General features: G+C 23.7%; 1 protein-coding gene and 1 long non-coding RNA gene across 5 annotated transcripts in view; one reads left to right on the forward strand and one right to left on the reverse strand.

Annotated features, from left to right (window-relative positions):
* LOC129605724 (ubiquitin-conjugating enzyme E2 W) overlaps positions 1 to 22,156 on the forward strand; it is a 59,239-nt gene that overhangs the window by 24,334 nt on the left and 12,749 nt on the right. The window lies entirely within an intron of this gene.
* LOC129605725 (uncharacterized) lies at positions 15,012 to 17,365 on the reverse strand. Its single transcript, XR_008696733.1, has 3 exons — positions 17,293 to 17,365; positions 16,367 to 16,491; positions 15,012 to 15,362 (listed from the first exon to the last, which is right to left on the reverse strand). It is a non-coding gene; the product is annotated as an uncharacterized LOC129605725 (long non-coding RNA).

A 22,156-nucleotide genomic window follows, 5' to 3' on the forward strand; every position in this document is an offset into this window, starting at 1 on the left:
TTTTTTTTTGCTTAGTTTTTAGTTGAATAGAAGATTTCTTGTGTTTACCCTTTGATTCATTGAACTTTATGAAAGATTCATTGACCCTAGAAAATTTGAGATAATTACAAGAAGATTATAATATGTATAAACTTTAATGATAACACGCTATATTTAAATTGGTATATATGTACATATAAAATAAGGGCTACATTAATATTCTTAGACAACTTAGAAAGATGTGGAAGTAAATGCATAAATAAGCTTTTCGATAAAATTTTTGTTGTAAAAACTTAGTTTATAAATGTATATTTTAATTGTAGTATTAAAATTATGGAGAGTAAGTTATGTTTTGAATATTTTTATATTTGTTTTGAGTGCTTGAAAAAGTAATTCTGAATCTTTTGGTTGAATAATTTTAAAAATTTCGCATTGTGTTCATATTACGATATCTACGTCAATAGTTTAGGATTAATTCATTTTGTTGTTTTACTTGTATAAATATATGTATAATAATACAATACAAGACCAAGAATTTAATTACAAATTTTTTGAAAATTTTCAACTATTATATTATTTGTGTTCCTTACAAATTGTTAAAAAATTTTAGTGCTTTAAAATAAAGTTTTAATTTATTTTGGTCAATTTTTTAAAGTCGGAGTCTTTCTGTTTATTGTATTTATTTTCGGGAACTATACTAAAGCAAAAACTCAAATGCTTTTACATAGTAGTTGGTTTGTTTTCATTTTAAATTTTCATTAAACTTTTTTTTATAGTACATATGTATGTATTTTGATTTTTATTTTAAATTATGCATATATTCATATACGAATTCATAGCTATACATAGCATGTACGTACATAAATACTTTTTAGTACTTTAGTCCTTTATGCAATTTTTCTCATTTCTATTTCAATTGTCTTATTATTCAATTTCTAAAATTGTAAAGAAAAAACGGAAAAACTTCAATCATTTCATGTCATAGAGAAAATTCAATATTTAATTAAAACTCTCGTTTGTATATATATCATGTACATATATTATAAATATATACATCATATATACATACACCTCTTTAAATAAATATCAAATATAAATGAGAAAATGATTTTTCAATACTTACATTACTGATAACAATTTTCCAATTTAATTTAATTGAAAAGAAAAACAAAATCATATTGGAAAAAATGTTATGTAATTATTACGACACTTACACTATTACGTAAAATAATTAAAAGAAGAAAAAAAGCCTTTTTTTCTGCTCTACATCTTAGTGTTGAGCATTTTTATATCACTATTTTATATTTTTACACAAGTAATTTATTGTTGTTTAAATGGTCATTTATTAAAGTAGAGCATGAACACAAACTTTATAATTTTCATTGCACATTTGTAAATCTCTATATAAATAAGTATATACGAGTATAAATATTCATATTCAGTTTATATCAATTTTATAAAAATTTCCACTTCAGTGACTTACTTAAATAAATTTAATAATTGCATATTTTTAATTAATGCAATTAAATAATTATAGTATCAAGAAGATTTAATATGTAACTGCATATGTGTATGAGAATATTAAATTTGTTTATTTTGTTTTTGGGAGATATCTTGAAAATTGGACATTGAATTTCTTTTTTCAATACCAAATAACAAATATGTAATATCGAATTTTTTTCTCTTGAAAGTGTTAGTTGTAACATGGCAATATTAGATTATTATAGAGAATTTTAATATAGATTTCAAATTGTTTGAATAATGTTTTTTACAAAGGGTTCTTTCAGAAATTAGAAAAAAATATAATTTACTCGGATTACATAGAAATACAATTCAAAATTAAATGAACAAAAAATACAATTTTATTTAAATTGTCTATGATTTTCATGTTTATGCTTATTTATAATAAAATACATATGTGAAATCAGTTTCTGTCATTAAAAATTAAACTAAAAATAAGACATTTATTTTTCTCTTTTGTTCATCGCCTTTGGGAGCATAGGGGTACCACAAAGCACAGCTGTTGAAAGCACATCGAACTTTGATTGTAAAACTGTTTATCTGTACCCATGTTTTATTTATTGTTTTTTAGGTTTTCCCTGTGGATTCCGTTCTAATGACTGACGTGATATTGCAGACTGTGTTCTTCTTCACGAATGTCCCAACCATCACCATTTTCTTCTTGTCTGTGTGATTACGGGCTCTTCACCTGCCAGTTTCACAATGGAGCCTCTTCTTGGGCAGAAGAATAATCTAAAACGGACTCAGTTCTCTAAGTCCGTTTTAGATTATTCATTAATTGAAATAAATACATACTTATATACATATATAAAAATATATAATTTATGTATGTACGTTTACACATTTGTAATTAATTTTGGTTGTTATTAGTCTTGTAACTATAGATTGTAATAATATTCTTAAAATATTAATTCAGCTGTTTAAAAATTCTACGAGAAGTACATACAAACATATATGTATACACATGTTTTACTATAATTTGTACAATATTGTTTTATGTTTTTAACCTTAAATAAAAAAACACACATACGCACAAAAATAATATTCGAATGAAAATAAGGACCTTGACAAATTTTTATATGTATAATTTTTTTTTTATAAAAATTTTCAAAAATTAAAACATATTAAAATTAATAGGTTTAAATTAAATTACATTTAAAATTTTCCCTATTTTCTTTTTATTTTTTTGTTTTTTCAAATAAAAATTATTTCTATTACGATACATAAAAAAATAAGTATGTATATGTATGTACAAATATTATATGTATAATACGGTTTTAAAATTTGTAGACGTCCGTGTATAGGTATGTATGTACGTATATATTTAATATTACATCATAAAGATGAATAATAATATCCAAAATGAAATATGACGTTCAAACATAAAATGTAACACATTTAGAAAAAAATAAATAAATTTGATTGATAGATTACGGTCATTAAGCACATTATAAGAGAATTGAAAATACTATATGTACATAAATATGTATACATAGATGTATATAAAATATGCTGCTATTGCCATCTACATATAACATTTTTGTACATATTATTCATTATATAAGAAGATTTTTAAAAATTTAAAGTTTGTAGAAATATTTGTTTGTATATATATATTAGTGTCAATATTTTAACCATCAATGAGAAAATTTTAATTGTATTTAATTAAGCAAAATATTTTCGAAGCAAAATAATTTTAATAATTTTGGAAGTACATACATACTTTTATTTTATGGTTCCTTTTCATGAAGCATATTTAAGTATTTTTCACTCAGTACCAGCATAATTTTATTAGTGTGTATAATCATTAGAAACATGTGCGATATTCAAAGAATATGTACAAAAGAAAACGTCAAATTTCTAGAACTTATTGACCTTAGCAGATTTATTGATTTTGATCTACATGCGTAAGTGGCGGACGAAGGATAAAGCGGGCCCTAGTCAACATTCTTAATCAAAGCATGGAATTAGAAACTCTATTGATTTTTTCTAATTATGAAGAAAAAACCAAAAGAAAAATGATCTGAAAGAAGAACAAGAAAATATGAGAAAAAACTTCAAATACTAATGTACGATATCATACTACCAATTTCAACTAATAATAAAAAATTTATTGTAACAAACACAAAAACTTTTAAAACAATACAATACTTACTGTTCGAACTTTAAAGTCTGATCCTGTAAAGGTTTGATGAATGAATAAGCATTAGAACGTTCGTTCACATATCTCGACTTTCTCCACATGCTTCGACACAATGATCGATTCGTCATAATTTAGGTACGCTTCAGCAATAATTATGAATATTACGTTTGTCTGTTAAATAAAAATAAAAACTAAAAACCCAATTTTCGGGGCCCCAAAAATTATGGATCCTGTGTTTTTATCCGCTACTGGTATGTACAAACAATACAATAAGTGATTTTTTTTTACTAAACGTTAAGTTGTTTAAAATTTTCAACATGAAATGAATTTTTCTGATATTTAGAAGAATTTTATTCTATTTGTGTGAGTCAAAATTTTATCGGCCCAAATTGTGAACAAAATTGTAAAAAGTTACAATTTTCTTTTTTTGTTCAAATTTAACTTGTTAATGCTCAACGCTTAATTTGACTCATTTACCTTTTACGTTACGTACATCAAAAGCTTCCATTACAAGCATCAAAAGCTTCCATTTAACTAAATTTAGACTTTCAACCTTATTTGTTCAAAACGTTTTTTAATAGTTAGGTAGTTTTCCTCATAAATCATTTTGTCTTTGTATGTTTTTGATTTTTCAAATAAAATTTCTTAATTTCTAAGAATAGTTCAAATTAATTTGATCTCTTATAGAATTTATAGGTTACATTCATTTACAAATAACATTAGAAGTAAACTTCTGACATTTAATACATGTATTTATAGAAATTTATTTTTCTAGGGCTTCTGGTGAAAACGCTCTCATCGAGCATAAGAAATAATTTAAAAATATTTTGCAATTACTAGAAAAAATTTACCAAATTCATTTTATTTGTAATTTGTACTCGTAATTGTAATACTGTAATTCTGTTGTAATATTTTGAGAAATAAAATATCTTGGTTTTGCAGTCTACATATTTGTAACGTATGGTAGTCAAACAATATTTTGGAATTTTATTAAAATTTTATTCAAAATTTTTAAATTGTTGAATAGAGGTTTTTTTTCATAAGCCCTCCATTTACCGAGACTTAGTTACATAAAAATATTAATGTGCGTGCATTATTTTTAGCAGCATATTTGTGTGTGTGTGATGCACGTTATTGTTTCCTATAATAATTTTGAAATAGAAACTTTGCTTCCAAACTTTTACTGTTATATTTTTAGTTACAAGAACATAATGCTTAAAACATGTGTAAGTGCTTGTTAGTTTTTTATATTTAAAATAAAAAAAACACAATAAAGAAATAACCGCACCTTTGGTTTTTTGTTTTTATTTTTAAAGACAAATTGTGTAGGCGATTAACCAGCAAATATGATTGCAGTCGTTTTTTTTTATTGTTATCGTCATACTAGCATTAAAATATATACGTATATATATATATGCACAAACACAAATGCGTGTATGTGTATGGAAAAATTATGTATTTTTATTGAAAACCATAAGTTTGCGTGCTTTTAAAAAAATTTATTTTTTTGTTTATTATTAAAATCATAAATTTAAGATTTATTAGTTTTTTAACTTCCTTTCATTTTTATTCTAATGTTTCTTTTTCAAATACCATATGTGTTGTATGTAAGTGCTTTCAATTAAAATAAATTTCCAAATGTTTTTTTCGCAGCACCCTCATTCACATCAAAATTGTATTAGCTATGTATTTAAATTTGAAAAAAAAAAAATTATGTTTAAAAGTTTGTAATGTAACGACCGTCATAAGCATCATAGAGTACAGTAATTAACTTAAATAATAAGAAGGGAATTCAAACAAAAAAATCGGATGTGAACAGTACATAACTGACCGCAAGGTATATTGTCAAGTTTAACGAAAGTGTTGCAAAATATTATGAAAATGCATTTTAAACACTTCTTTCCAAGTTTAAGAATGTTAGTATGCTTTTAGTTAGCATTATTCATTTACTAAATTTTAGTTTAAATTATTAAAAATTGCTTAACAATTTTTCTTTATATATACGCAAAAAAGTGAATTTGGCCCGTAATAAACGCCCAGATTCTGGAATTTATTCCAAAAGTTAGGTGGTTTCTTTTACTATCTGATATATATAATATAAGATTGTATATAAAATTTTAAGTTAATTTGCTCAATATTTTCTTAAATGATGAATAACTCGCATATAAATTTTCAATAAAATTTGAGACACGTGCGACTGATCTATAGACCGATCTTTCTGAGAATAGTTATGCTTTTCTATACCATGGAGAAGTATGTTTCAACCGAAAACTCAATATTCGAAATTCGGTGTAATTATACATAACCTCCCTTGTTGTATGCAATGCGGTTGGTATATATATAATTAAACCAATAAAATTAAAAGAGAAAAAATTTAAAAATTTAAATAAGTTTCTATAGCTAATATGTAAAAAACAATAATTAATAATTTTTCTCATTTATTTTAAATAATTTGTTGAAATTAATTTTGAACGACATAAACAATTGCTAGAGTTTTAGTAATATTTTAAAAAATTCAATATTTAAAGCGTCAAGTAGTAAGCAAAAATGTTTTATTTCGAAATTGTTGCATAACATTTGATTTTATGTTCCTAAAAATCGACTTTAAAAAAACTGCAGGTTTTCGAAGATTAGGTTTAGATATTCGGTACGAACTTGTTGCCCTATACACGCTTTCCTTTTATTTAAATTTTTTTTGCATATACATAGATACAATTTTAAAAATTAAGAAATTTATTTCATAGCAAGTGCATATGATTACCCTGCTCTTCTTCGTTATTATTTATCTCAGAAGTTATAGATAATGGTAGGTAAACCAAATCTATTACGGCGTTTGAAGTTATTAGCGATTGTGGCGTCTATAAAATAATAATTAGTATAGTTATTAGATTTGAAGGTTTGGAAATCCCTCGTCTATTGAGCTTTGGAAATCTCTAGTTAGACAATAAGATTTTTTTCTGAGATCCATTTACATTTTGGTTAAAACTTATCCGTTAGAATGAATTTAAGAAGTTTTAATTCTAAAGTTGATTATTAGGAGAAGTTAATTTTGTATTAATGTTTAATATCGAATTTCTTTGCTATGTAAATATATATATTTTTTACAAAATAATAAGGAATTGAAATGTTAATGCACGTACGTTGGGTATAATGCACTTAATAATACAAATTTTGTTTGTGTTATTAATGATGTGTTGGTCATTAATTTTCCTTTTAAGTTGTGAAATAATTGTGAAAATTTTATTTAGTATAATAAAAATTTTCAATGTTTTTTTAAAAAAATTTAAAATTTTTTGTTTTTTACATGTGCATAATCGTTCGATGCATAACTTGCATCATGAGATTTTTTAATTTTTTATTTTATAAAATTTTCGTTTTCACAATTGCGTAACCAGAATATTTTAGGCATTGATTTTATTTATAGAAAACTCATAAATTTTTATATTTCAATTTTTGTTTTATATTTTTTTTTTCATTTGATGAAATAATATTTGAGAAAAAGTAAAACTTTTAATTTATTTTTGGAGAACTCGCTTAGACAAGGAAACAAGTGAAAGTTTAGCTATATATTTATTGCATACTCGGGTAAAAATTATTTTGTAAATGTAAAAGAAATTTTAAATTTTTTCCGGGTTTTCAAAAAGAAAAATAAAGAAAACAATTTTTAATATTTTTTATTTAATTTCATCTTGTATAATCAAAAACGAAAAGAAAAACTAATGCATACTGGCCATTATTTAACGGCGAATGGATTATTTATTGCACCAACTGATTCACAGTTGTGGGTGATTCATTTTAAAAAATGATTGGGGGAGAGAATGAAGTAAAGTGCAACATCTTCCATTATTTTGGTGTATTTTTTATTTTTATTTTGTTTATGGGGATTAATGTTTTTGGTTTAGAAATCATCAATATACAATCTTCAAGTGTGGGCTATTTTTTTTTTCTTTCACCAAAAATGTACAAAATAATATCAAAAATTAATTTACAATCAACTAGTGGGTGCTATATTTTGTCTGGCCGTAATTTGGAATGATTTTTTTTTTATTTAATTTTTCAATGCAATAGCCTAAGAAAATTATTGAGGAAATTCAATTGTATACATTTTTAATATGGTTTATTTATATTTTATAATTAATAGCAAAGAAGGTTAAAAAAAATTCTTGAATAAATCCGAAATATAGAATTTTTTTTAGGTGTATGAAAAGAAAACTCCCTTTTATTCGGAATAAAATATATTTATTTCTGCTCACCTACATATTTCGTGCGCTACTTACGCACTTTATCAAAGCTGATTTTCCTCTCAGAAAATTAGCAGAAATCAGCTTTGATAAAGAAGAAAGAGAAATCCATGTGAAAAATGTAAAATTAACAGACTCGTTTAAAAATTGCGCAGTATATAGTTCGAAATGTGTCTAAAAAGAACAAAAAACTTTATAGAATAAAACTTTTTTAAAATATAATTTGAAAATATTAGAATTCTTACTGAAAATTTTTATTGATGTTTTAATAATTTATAGAATTCTGGCTGTGACAGAAGCATAGTAACATTACGTACATAAAATTATTTCATGTTTCAGAATTGGGTGTTTTTTACTCATTTATCACAAAAGTAATACTTTTGCTTTTCTAAAAATTTTAATGATTTTAAGAAGCTTTATTTATTTTAGCCATATTTTAGCTTTAACAATTCTGTTTCTAGTCTAAACCCTTAGATATATACAGAACAAAAAGAAACTAGATAGTAGAACAAACAAGTAGTTATAGCTTTAAATGAATGATTGACCCCCGAATGTATTAAATTATTCCAAAATATTTAATATTACAAAAATTTTAAATATACATTCCATTTTTAATTTCTATTGAAATTTTCATTATAAATTCCATATACAACAGCGTTACCAGCTTTAAAAAAAAAAATTGAAATTTCCCATATAAATTTCAACAATTTGAAAATTTTACATTTTTTATATCTATAAGCCTATTTATGTAATTAAAACTTAAGACTTAAAAAAGATAAACCTAAAGTAATAGGAAAAAAAAAACTTTATTTATAATTTTTTTTTTGTTATCCTTCGTATCCGCAAAACTTTTTAACTTCCTTTATTTTTTATTTTTATTTTATTACTTTCTTTTTATCTTGTTTTCTATTACTTTTATTATGTTGTTAAACAATAAAATGAAAATAAACAAAGAAAAAAACAGGTAAACAAACATTCATCATATAAGGGCATCCTTTACATTAAGTAGAAAACAAAAATTATTATAAGGCAATTAAAGTTATTGAAGCGGTTCATCAATCCTCCATCTAAAAATTTATAAAATCTTATATATTGTAAAGCATAATTTTTTCTTAAATATACAAAAGTTATTTAATAAAAATAAAAACTTCATTATAAACAGAAAACAAAAAAAAAACTGAATTAATATAGACTTGAAATTGATTTATTTGAGAAAAGGATAAAAAGTTTTTCCTAACATTTATAGAAAGGTTAATGGCAAAGTAAAACAAAAGAAATAAAATTATTAACTTGATCGATTTAAAGAGGAGGACCGACCACTTTTAAAACTTTTATCCGTAACCACTTAAGAAAACTTTTACTATTTATTTTTTATACTCGTATAATAAACTCAAAAGATTAATTATTTTTGCTGTTTCAATAACCAATAAAATTTTCTATGATGTTATAAAACTTGTAACTTTTCAATAAAAAAAAAATATATTTCTGATATTTTAAAAACTATTGATATTTTTAACAAGGTTTTTTTTTTAAATTAAGTCGAATAGCTTTCTCTTAAAATTTTTGAGGCATTGTTTGTTCTTAAAGTTACTCTATACATATTTTGATAATTAAAAACTTTAAGCACCTTAACAATATGACTTTAAAATTAGATGTGTTAATATTTAAAATTAGCTTTCCATAGCTACTCAGTACATTCGACATATTATGTTTACAAAAATTTCGTATTACTATCTTAATTACGTTTTGCAATATTTAAAGTAATCTTCTTTAACCGAACACTACCCGAACACGCGTGGACCAAATTTTCCCAATTATAATAGCTTTATAAATGGTTAGGCGAACGGACAAACGGACATCTCTAAAATAACGACGAACAACAAATGATACATACATATATATGTCCATACTGTACACGACTCTTTCAAGTGGTTAAAAGCTCTATACCAAAGTTAATGTGGATAATGTAGGCCATAAAAATTCTAACTAAAATTATTATTAAAGGAATTATTGTGTTAATTTTAATTTACACAGTAAGAATAAATAATAAAGAAGGCTAAAATGTACTTATTACAAGTTATTGGTTATATATTGCTTGATTGGTTATATATTGCTTATTGGTTATAATTGCTTGATGTTATAATATGTTCTCATATTGAAAAAAGACAATTGAACTCAATTATACGTAATTTATACATATGAATTTAAGAAAGCGCATATTCTAAAATAATAACAAGCTAAATTTTTAGTTTTTTAATGCAAAAATGGTATTCAATTTTCATCATATAATGTTCTAAAATCTGTTTAATAAATTTATTTATGGTTATACTTATAATCTTTACAATTTCTTTTTTGATTCTCTGTAAATACTCGTATTACATCAGAATTTCATGGCACTTTAGCTAAACTGACACAAATTAATTATTAAGTTTTCAAAATTCAGGTTAGCAGGTTTTTCACGTTCTTTGTTCATTTTGTTTGTACTTAAAATTTTCACTTTTTGAATATTTTATTTTTAAATGTTTTTTTAGTAACGTTATGCTATTGTAATTTTATAAAAAATTAAGTTTGTTTTCGCTTAATTTTATAAAACAACTTAAGTCAACATATTAGCATTATCTCGAACTAATTGAAAATTTTTGTTTACAGAAAAATTTGTACTTGTTAATTTTTTAATTTTTATTTGAAATTATTTCACCTGCTTGTATTAATAGAAAGTGATAAAATCTTGATACTTTCCCAGAGCATCATCAATCTGACGATCATGTCAATCACGTCAATGGCAACTGATAGTCATACGAGTATATAAATAAAACATCTCTTTGTCATCAGATGTTTTGGTATTTATCTTCTTTATCTTACCCCTTTTTCCTTTTCTACTTATCATTTACCCTTTTCCCTTTTTCTGATTTTGAAAATCGGTAATATTTAGAAATTAGTTTTTGTAAAACCAGTGACACATGAAAAAATGTGAACAAACCAAAATATTAGAATCACTTGCGTTAGCAACAAAAACTGGACTTCATGATGCCAGCGCCAAAAACTATTAGAATTCAAAACCTTTGCAAATGTGTGCAACTGACGTTCTGGGAAAATGTCTTCATGTTATTTTGCATGCATTTGTATCTTTGCAATATGCCTAACCAAATCCAATGAAGGTTATTTTCCCATAAGTTTCAGGATGTGTCGCCCTATTATAGGTGAATTGTAAATATCCTACACGCAAAATTGTTGTTCAAGGTTTTACCTTGTAAAAAAGTGCACCAGAACGCTATTTACCTAAATAAATAAAGTTTGATAGCAGAACTTCGGTTAAAAATCGACAAGTGGCGACTCAAGTATAGAATTAGAATTTTGAAAATTAAAATTGCGTTTACAATTTTTGCATTTTCAGTTTTATTGATAAAAAACTCTGCAATGCTTTGTTTTTTTAAACCATTGTATCATGCGCAAAAAACATTATTTTGTTAAAACAATAAAACTGAAATTTAATTTAAATGAGTTACAATTAAGTTTAAATAATAATTTAGACATTATAGTAAATACTTAGTTGGCTCAGTAAACCTAGTGAGTTATAAAAATTTTAATTTATGTATACGATATTCTAGAAACTCTGTTAAATTATATGTTATGGTTTTAATTTTCTTAAAATTTTGATGTATTTGAATATGAGCATTATACCTAAATTTGCAAAAACGTATTAAGCTTTAATTGCAAAAGAATTTTAGAATTATTTTCTATTAACAAAATTTCCACTTTAACTAAATATGAAAGAAAAGCATCAATAATATCAAAACTTTAAGGGAATACCATTTTTGTGACTCTTGCTCGTGCATACACATAATATGTACGCAACTAAAATATTTTTTTTATATTTTTTTTTTTTGTGAGCAATGGACTTACATCATGAATTGGATTCATGCTTTTTCAATTAAAAAAAGAAAATAAAAAGCGTCAGACAAAGTAACAAAAGTTTTAATTTAATTCCTTTTAATAATTCTATACAGAACTATTATGAATTATTTTGCACATGGAATAAAACAGACCTTTGCCTTTTACGATTACATTTATTGGTAGCATCTTATATTAAAAAATTCGATTTATCTGAAAGTACGCATATATAGGAAATTTTGTTCTTTTCAACATATGAAATTTATATTAAAAGTTTATATTTCATCCTTGTGTAAATATTTTTATATATGTACATATATACACATATATACATATGTAGTTAAAAGAATAACGAGAGTATAAATAATTTTGTTTTATTGTGACACCAGTGTATGATCTGGAAATTGCATTGTGCTAATTTAATATGAGTTGAAGGTCAGTCATATTATAAGAAATAAATGTATATGGCAAAGAAAACATTAAAAATTTCTTTACAAGAATTGCATGGTTAATTGGGTGCTCAATATAATATGAACTCTGACAAAAATGCATTGTTTTTAATGAATTTGTTTTTGAAATTTATCTTGTATACTTGTTGTCTTAAATCATATTCATCTTCAATTTTAATAAAGATATTGTGTGATGTCAGGAGAAAGAATAAAAAAGAATGTGTGTATGTTGAAATTCTGAAGTAATTTTTTTTTTGCATTGTAATTACTAATTAATATAAATGTACTTTTATTACAATATATAAAGAAAAAATATATGCCGTATAACTCAATCTTTAACTAACTTTTATAATACTCGTATTAATTTACAATAAAAACTGTATTGGATTTTAAAATATAAATCTGAATCTATTTGAATCTATTTCAAATGAATCATAAAAGTATATTTAATTAAAGTTTTATGTGAATAATTTATATATGTAACTTCTTAACATAGACGTAATTAATTATATGAAATATTAATTATAAATTTTTACAATAATTGGAAAAATTTTCATACTTATGTATGTGCATACACATTATCAAAATAGAATTTTATAGGGAAAAATTGCATACCTTTAGGATGTTACTATTCTAAATAAAGCACTCAATTTTTATTGAATCTAGGACATATTTCTTTAAAGTCATTAAATTAAGTTTACAAAATTAAGATAAAATAATTTTCGATTCTCTTTGTTTTTTTAAAGTTCAAGTATATCATGCCGCGATAGAAAAAACAAACCCCTGTTTTTTTGCGCATGCAAAATGCATATGGTTCTACTACACTGAAAAAAAATATGACTGCCGTTGCTATAATTTATGTACAATTTTTACCATATACATAGGATATTTTGGGATAGTGGAATTGTATAGCTGTATTTGCTATATTTTTATAGCAAATAATTTCCATACAAAATAGCCACATTTACTAAAAATATAGTATATTTTCCTATATTAAATGTTCATATATCTAATACACCTTAGCATTATTTACTATGTATAACAGTATTATGTGCTATAAGAAATAGTAAATAATGCTATAAATATTGCAATATTAAATATAAATATATTGTAAAATATCATATAAATTTAGCAAACAATGTCATGTACGATATGCAAAACTCACATCAAATATAGCAGTTTTCGTTATTAACAATTGTAGTAATTGCTATGAATATTGTAAATTGTACAATGGGAAATGTGCATTGGTTATATGTGTACAAGGGTAAAATATGAAAAATATTACCATCTTTACTATAATAAATAGTACAAGTTCTTAAAAAAATATGAATACTTACCATAAATATAGCAGATATTGTCATACAAAATAACGAAAGTTTTAATAAACATAGCGCTTGTTGTTACACGTAATTGCAATGATTACTATAAATATAGCAAATTTTGTTATACCTCATGTATTTTATTAATTTGCATTATAGTATAAAATGCTAAAAGTATTGAAAATTGTGCTATGAGAAATAGTAAACAGTACTATGAATGTTGTCATGTTTAGTATAAATAAATTGCAGAATATCATATGCATTTCGGAAACACTACTATATAAAATATGAAAAAATTGCATCAAACCTACCATTTTTCATTATTAACAATTGTAGCGGTTGCTATATACATATATTGTAAATTATGCAATGAAAAACGTGTATTGGTAACATGTGTAGAACAGTAGCACGTGAAAAATATTGTAATCTTTGCAATAACTATGCGAGCTCTTAATAAACTATGAATCCTTACCATAAATATATAGCAGATATTATCATGTTAAATTAATGGAAATTTTAAACATAGCACGGGTAATTGAAAGAATTATTATATACATGATAAATTTCGATATACCCAATATTATATTACAATTATCTTCATTATACTTTAAAAGTGCTAAAATTATTAAAAAATTTGTTATAAAATAAACTCTGGTAATTTTATTAATACATAAGAATTTATTTTACATTTAATTTTAGATTTATTTTACATTATAAAATCATTTACATTTTTTCACAATGTAGGTAACGTATTTCTTAAATTGAATATATTTATATTTATTATTTTTTTCAGATTTTATACATTGTGCATATTGTTTTTTAAGATAGATGCACAGTTTATTTAAGATAGTTTAAATGTTTTTTAACATAGTTCACATACATATTAAATATTTTGTAATAAACAGTATAGTTTACATTATCATTTTACATATAACAAAAAAAATTTGTTTTCAGATAAGCAATTCTTTTCTATTTTATCAAATTTTGAAGGATTTGTTTCATTTACATAATTAAATTTTTATTATTTTTGATATATGTACATATATTACGAAAGATATATGTAAAAGCAAAACTATATTCACAAAATTTTCAAAAATTGATACTAAGTTTGTTAACGACTAATTGAAACATAAAAAAACTATTGTAACACATACTTTTCCGACTTAATTTTATGTAAATATGTATATGTAAATATTCATCGATTCTCAATAAATCAAATTTATCGGTATATTCAACCAATAAAAATAGCTTCATTTTTATGAAAATATGAAACGTGTTTTAAAAATGTTTTGACATTTTTAAATTCTTTTGCCGAATATTTAAAGCAATCCATTATTTAAAAATTGTTTCAAATAAATAATATTTTAGTCGGATGTAAGTTCAAATTAATATTCTTGTTAATATTATTAAAAAGTTTGATGAAAAATTTTTTTTGGTAAAGCTTAAATAATACTGATATATTTTGAATTAGTTTAACTAGTAATAAGTTTAAATACAAATAATTGAACAATATGCTAAACAACCAATCAAATTTTGTATCAAAAAATTATTTGTAAATCATAGCCAAGAGGAAAAAAATAGTTGTTGACTTACGCAGCCAAGTTAAACATCAATGAATTAAGTCTGATGCATGTTTTATCATATTTCGTGGATATTTCGTGCACAAACTTCTGCAAAAACATCCAAATAATTTCACAGTCCTGCTGATATTCTACATTTACTGCATGTATTATTTTGAAACAAACGTCAATGGCGGCTAATGGCCTATCCAATATATAAAGCACGTCATTCACAAATACGTAAGAACACTGAATATCATCTAGGTAAATAAAAAGATATTTGTATTAAAATATTTTTCTTAAAATATTGCTACAATATTTTTTTGGGAAAAATAAAAATAATGTTTTCACAAAACTTAATAATTTCGAAAAAAATAATATTGTGAATTCATTCAGTAATAATATGTTCTAATAATAATATTAATTGTTTAAATAAAAGATATTTAAAATCATAAATTTATTAATTAATACAAGAGATTAAGACTAAAACTTTCATATTAACAAAACAATTGTTTTTGCTTCTAATATCTTTTGAATTAATTAAACAAACCTCTTCTTATTACTTTTAGCTTTTTATAAAAATATTTTTCTTCAAAAATTTTCCAATGTTAAAATAGAAAAAAACAAGTACCTCATAAATGAAAAAAATAAAAAAACAAACTCACCTTTATTTATTTTTTAAATATTTAAAATAAGCTGTTGGAGTTTTACGGCAGGTACCCGAACCTGTCAAGCCATTTCATAAAAACTTCTAGAAAATATGTGACCTATAATTGGACACATAAATGCTAATTTTTCTACGAACCTAACTTTATTATTTTCTTAAATATTTAAAATAAGCTGTTGGAGTTGTACGGCAGGCACCCGAACCTGTCAAGCCATTTCATAAAAACTTCTAAAATATATGTGACTTATAATTGGACACATAAATGCTAAATTTTACGAACCTAACTTTATTATTTTTTTAAATATTTAAAATAAGCTGTTGGAGTTGTACGGCAGGTACCCGAACCTGTCAAGCCATTTCATAAAAACTTCTAGAATATATGCGACCTATAACTAAACAACGAAAAATTTGGCGCTTAGCAAAATTATGTATGTAGAAATGTTTAAACATATGTCTATACCAAAAGTAATATACCCTTCACAAGGTTCAATAAATATTTTTTTAAAGTTTTTTAAAAAATCAAAAACAAAATAGTAATCTAAAAATGTTTGCTACTATACAAATAATAAATTAATGAAGACAATTTTTTTCACTTACCTCTAAATTACCAAATTCTTTTTGAAACGCGCTCCAGAAAAGTTGTCATAGTCCACTCTTTGGGAGAAAATTTTTCAATTCTTCGTAGTGTAGACACTTAAAAGATTGAACTGTGTACTCCTCCGCTAAAATATAATATTTAAATTTTAAAATTTTGTATTAAATCAAAAAAATTTTAGCTATTAAATACGTATTTATGGCTGCATTACGGTTACCAAACCTCAGGTAATTTTAATTCATATGAGTTTATGTTAAAAAATTGTAAATTGTGACGTAATCAAAAAAAAAAATTTAAAGTTTTCAGAAATAAAAATTTCTTTTCAAAAACATCTTTGTTGAAGGTTTTTAGCATTATGTCAATGCAACAAAATTCATAATAATAATACAAATTTTAACAAATTTTTTAATTAAACAAAAAGCGGGTAATTTTAATCTCATTTCAAATAAATCTTTATATTATATTTGGTAAACCTGGCGTCCATATACAATAAGCATAAGCATAGTACACGTTATAACATGCAGTACACTTACATATACACATATCGTCGGCTTAATTCTAATAGCAAACAACTCATTTTTGTCATAAATTTTTTCATAACTTCCTGTAACTTATTCTTCTAGGTAAATATATCAATGAAAGGTAAATAAACGTTATATTCTAATTAAAATTCTTTTTAAACATTAAATTAACTAAAAACATTCACAAGCAACCATATAAAATATTGTCACAAAATAGTTTTTTTTTGTCTCCTGTAAAGTAGAGAAAAATGAGTTATTTGCTATTAGATTAAGCCGACGATATGTGGGTATGTACGTATATACTATTAACATAATAATATGCAAAATATTAAGTATTATTTCAAAAAAAAAAATTAGATTGCCACTCTTAACTAAATTCTTAAAACTAAAAGGAATTTTTTACTTACTCAAAAAAAAATCCAGTAAATAAGGAAAGCCCCAACGGTTCAAAACTTCCTTCAAAAAATTCTTTTGTGTCCATTGCACGGATGTATGTATGTATGTATACATATAATATAATTTGTATGAAATAATATAATATTATGTATAATATATAATATATATATATATAATATATATATATATATATATATATATATATATATATATATATATGTATATAATATAATGTAAGATAATATATAGAATAATATAATATATAATACGTACAAGTATTATAATGGCAAATAACATGTACTTATGTATGTAATCTTTAGTTTTTTTTATTTTGAACTAATATTATTAATTTAATGATTAATAATGTAAAGTATTATTATTTAGTAATATTATTTTTTTAATTTTAAAGCACTATTTCTTTTCTAATTCCGAAAATAATTCAAACAAAAAAACTTCACACTTTACGAAAAAAACTTGTTAACACGAGATGCGCGCACTTTTCACAACCAATAAAATATAACTGACAAAAATGCGAGCAAAGCGTACATATACTGACAAAAAACAAAAACTCAGAGGTAACTGTTTTTTTTGGACGTTTTGTTGTTGGACTGATCAGAACATATTTGGCTGATATTTGATGTTGCAAATAGTATTGCCATATGGATGATAATGGAATGAGTTTCAGTTTTATATGGAATAGAGAATTTAGTTGATTATAATTTTTTAAAATTTATTTTTTATTTAAATAATAATAATAATAATAAATAATTTTTTTTTTTAATTTTTTAAAACCATTACACTTTTTCCAAAATTTTTGCATATTTTTATTTTTATTAAAATGTTAAGCAAAAATAGTCAAAAATATGACATTTGTCGATAGTTTTAGGTTTACATTCTTTTTTAATAAAAAAATATTACTAAAAATAGTATTTTCCATTTCTAAACTCCTTTAAATATTAGTTATAAAATTGAGACCATAAAAAATAATAATGCTTTATACAAATAATTTTTAATCCTAAGGTAAGAACGACATATATTAAAAAATGTTGGCAATATCTTCATAGAGCAAAAAGTGACAAAAGAAATAAAAACAAAAAATTATAAAAATATTTGTCTTCCGTTAGAACTCCACCAATAATTAACAAAGTTTTCTTCCTCTTTCTCACAACTTAATTTTTGGAAAGGGAAAGAAAACAATAAAGAAAATAATAAACTCACAACATTATTTAACTTTTTTTAACCCTTTGTTCTTAAAAAAAAAAAATTAACCCTTTACTCCATAAAAAGAAACAATAATAATGTACAATACATTATAAAAAATTGTTGAGCATAACATTTTATACGAGTAACATATTAAATAGATATTATGAATGATGCTAAATTATTTAAATACTTTTCAATTAAAGGAACAGAGTGTGCATATTATTATGTACATATGTATATTATATCCTAAACAAATTAATTAATGTCTTTTTTTTTACGGATTGATTGCGGAAGTAGTTTCGATAAATTTTAAATTTTAATTATAATTTACTCTTCACTTTTATAATTAATATCGTTTTCCATTTAATGTTTTGCATTAACATGTACATAGGTACATAAATCGATATTTGTAAAGTTTGAAAGGTTGTTTGGAGGTATTCAATTGATTCACTTACGAATCAGCGCGGTCCAAACATAGAAACAGCCTCAGTTTCTTTAAATAAGATCGTTTCTTTTATAAAATTGTTTAATCAATTAAATAAATTGTTAGATAATGATTAATACATTATAGAAATGTAATAAAGAAAAAAGAAATGTCAAACTATACATACATACATATCACCTACATATATTTTAAAAATTTGCACATTTATTATTTAGTATGTAAGAACGATTATTTTCAACTGTGTTAAAAGTGCTGTAAGTACAAAAGAATTTCTGAACCTGTTGAGATATTCATGCCACAGTTTTGTATACTTACTTTACGTTACTTATACTAAAACATATTTTCTAAATAACCCAGAGTTTGTTTATGCGAATAAGTATTTGATACATTGTCAAAAAGGAGGGAATTGTGAAATCGGCTGGAAATTATACTTTAGAAAATTGATTGAGATTTTTAATTTTAGTAAAGGTTTCACACGCATTTGAATTTTCTTTTTAGAATTTGACATTTCTTAAAACTATAATATAAGAATAAGAAATTTTCATTCTTTCTTGTTGAAATAACATTATTATGTTAATGTACAGCAAAACGCAAAATATATGTATACATACATACTCAATATTTGTATGCATATTGAGTTATACATACACATCTATTCTACAATCGAGTATGAACCTGTTGTAAACAGGGTTGACAATATGATATATGCAGGTTTACTAATTTTACCTAAAACATTCATTGTTTTGAAAATTCGAAAAATTTTATAAATTCAAAAATTATTTCAGTAAATTAATATTTTTACCTCTATGCAAAAAGGTAAATGCTTATTTCAGTTTTTTAATTAATTTCTTCAGTTTTTCTGTTGCCTGCCATACAACACACCTAAAAGCAAAAATATGCCCTTAAAAATAAAATATATCATCGGTAGTGCCATTTTTAATGGCATATTTTTACTTTTATGTATGTATGTACATATGTTGTAAAAAGAAAGGGTATAATTAGTTTATTTAATTTATATTTACATACATACAAGAGCAAAAATTAAAATTTTAATTTTTTTTTCAAATTTTCTCCATGTCACTCTCTTTAAAAATTTAGGATACCTTTTTTTCTGTGCCATCCCTATTATAAACACAAATATTTTAAATTGTATCATATTCAATCAAATTGTATCATGGTTTGACCTGTCGTCAATTTAACATTCGTACCTACATATGTACTAGCAAATATGCAAATACAAAAATGCTCATACATATAAGGCTTTGCAGTGTTATATAAACACATGCATATTTATGTACATATTTACACATAAAATTGGCAAATACATAAATAACCTTGGTCGTTTATTCATTTTAACATGCTTTAACTTTAGCTAGCTGTAAAATAATTTTTACTCTATACCAAATTTTTTTAAACAAGCCAAAATAAAAAAATTTTAAAAATTAAAGTGTGATATGTTATAAAAATATAATTATGTATGTATGTATATACATACATATGTTTGTACATATTAAAAAATAGAAGGAGAAATGTTTAGCTTAAAAACCTTTTTATTCTTGTTATGAGAACAGACTTAAAATTAGCTCTTTCGAAAAATTAAAAAAATATTATGAAAAAATCAGAATTCGCTTTCTTTTTTATGTATGTATGTATGTACAATATTTTTGTGTTATTTTGACGAATATTTATTTGAGCAATTTTAATAAGCAAATTTGTATCAATATGTGCATAAGATTGACATTTTTAGCAAAGTATGTCTATTTTAATAAGTAATTCGACTCTGCGTTTACATCACACTGATGCAATCATTCACCACTATTTGTATACCAAAAATTCCCTTAGCTAAAAGAGTTAAGCCTATTGTATACCTTCTTATTTCCATTTTTATACACATAGGAATTCTTGGGAGAGGAAAGGGTAGGCAGTAGAAGTCTATCGTTTTTTCGTATGTACGTTTAAGTATAAAATCGCATTATTTCTATATCATTACCTGATACTGTGTATCTGCTATACCAGGTACATGCATGTGTACATGAAGGCTTAAACGTATATCAAATGCTTTCGCATAAAAGCAGTAGATATACGTTTAAATGAAAAGTAACATACTTAAAATAAAAAATTACCTTTATACTTATTAAAGCAGTAGATATACTTTGATTTTTGGAAGCAAAGTAACTTATACATATATTTATGCCAATACTGATATATGTACGTAATTATAAAAAATAAACACTTGTCCATCCATATAGCCAACTCTGTATTTTGAAATTGCTTCACTAATCGCTACAAATTTCTTATGTATGCTAATACATATGCATGTATGTTGTATGTATGTGGCTATTTTTTGGTCTATTTTTTTTTTCTCTAAATTCTTAGTAAATAACAAGAAATAAGTTAAAAAAGAGAAAAAAACATTCCTGACGGTCATGATTCACAAACAGTAAAATATTTTTGTTATTGTTTTAATATGAAACAATTTTTGTATATCTATTTTTTGTAAGAATATTTATGCTTAATAGTAGGTCTCTGAAATTGAAATATTTGAACTACATACATACATACATATGTACATTTAATTTTAAACGTCTTTGATTTTCAAGAAATATTTAACACTCTGTTAAATAAAATACTCTTATTTTTTTATAATAACTTATTGTGTTTTATAGGGAAACTTTCTTCAGATATTTTATGTAATTTATGGTAATATTTTTTATAATGACATACAGTCAGTCGCAAAAGTGAGTAAACAGCTAAAAAAATTAAGTTCAACTTCAAATTTTTGTGGTTAAATTCAATGAAAGATCAATGTAATTTTGAAATAAACTTCGTTGAATTCATGCTTAACAATATACAAAAATAAAAATTTAACAAATAATAAAAACTTCATAAATATTAACATAAACAAGAAAAATTAACTAAATTTTCGCCGCAAAAGTAAGTAAACAAAAAAAAAATTCTTATTTCAAAAGTTATAATTAAACATTGTTTTTTGTTCTTAAACATTATTAATACTTAGTAGCGCTTCCTTTAGCTTCTATTACCGCTTTAATTCTTCTTGGCATAGAACAAATTAGGTTTTTAGTTATATCAGGTGAGATTTTCGTCCATTCATCTTTGATAACTTCTTTTAAGGTCTCCTTACTGGTTATTTTTCGCTTGCGAATTTGGCGATCTAAAAAATCCCATAGATTTTCTATGGGATTGAGGTCTGGTGATTGTGGGGGATG

The sequence above is a fragment of the Condylostylus longicornis genome, unplaced genomic scaffold (assembly GCF_029603195.1).
Source record: "Condylostylus longicornis isolate FDR11 unplaced genomic scaffold, ASM2960319v2 ptg000014l, whole genome shotgun sequence".
In the NCBI taxonomy this organism is placed as follows: domain Eukaryota; kingdom Metazoa; phylum Arthropoda; class Insecta; order Diptera; family Dolichopodidae; genus Condylostylus; species Condylostylus longicornis.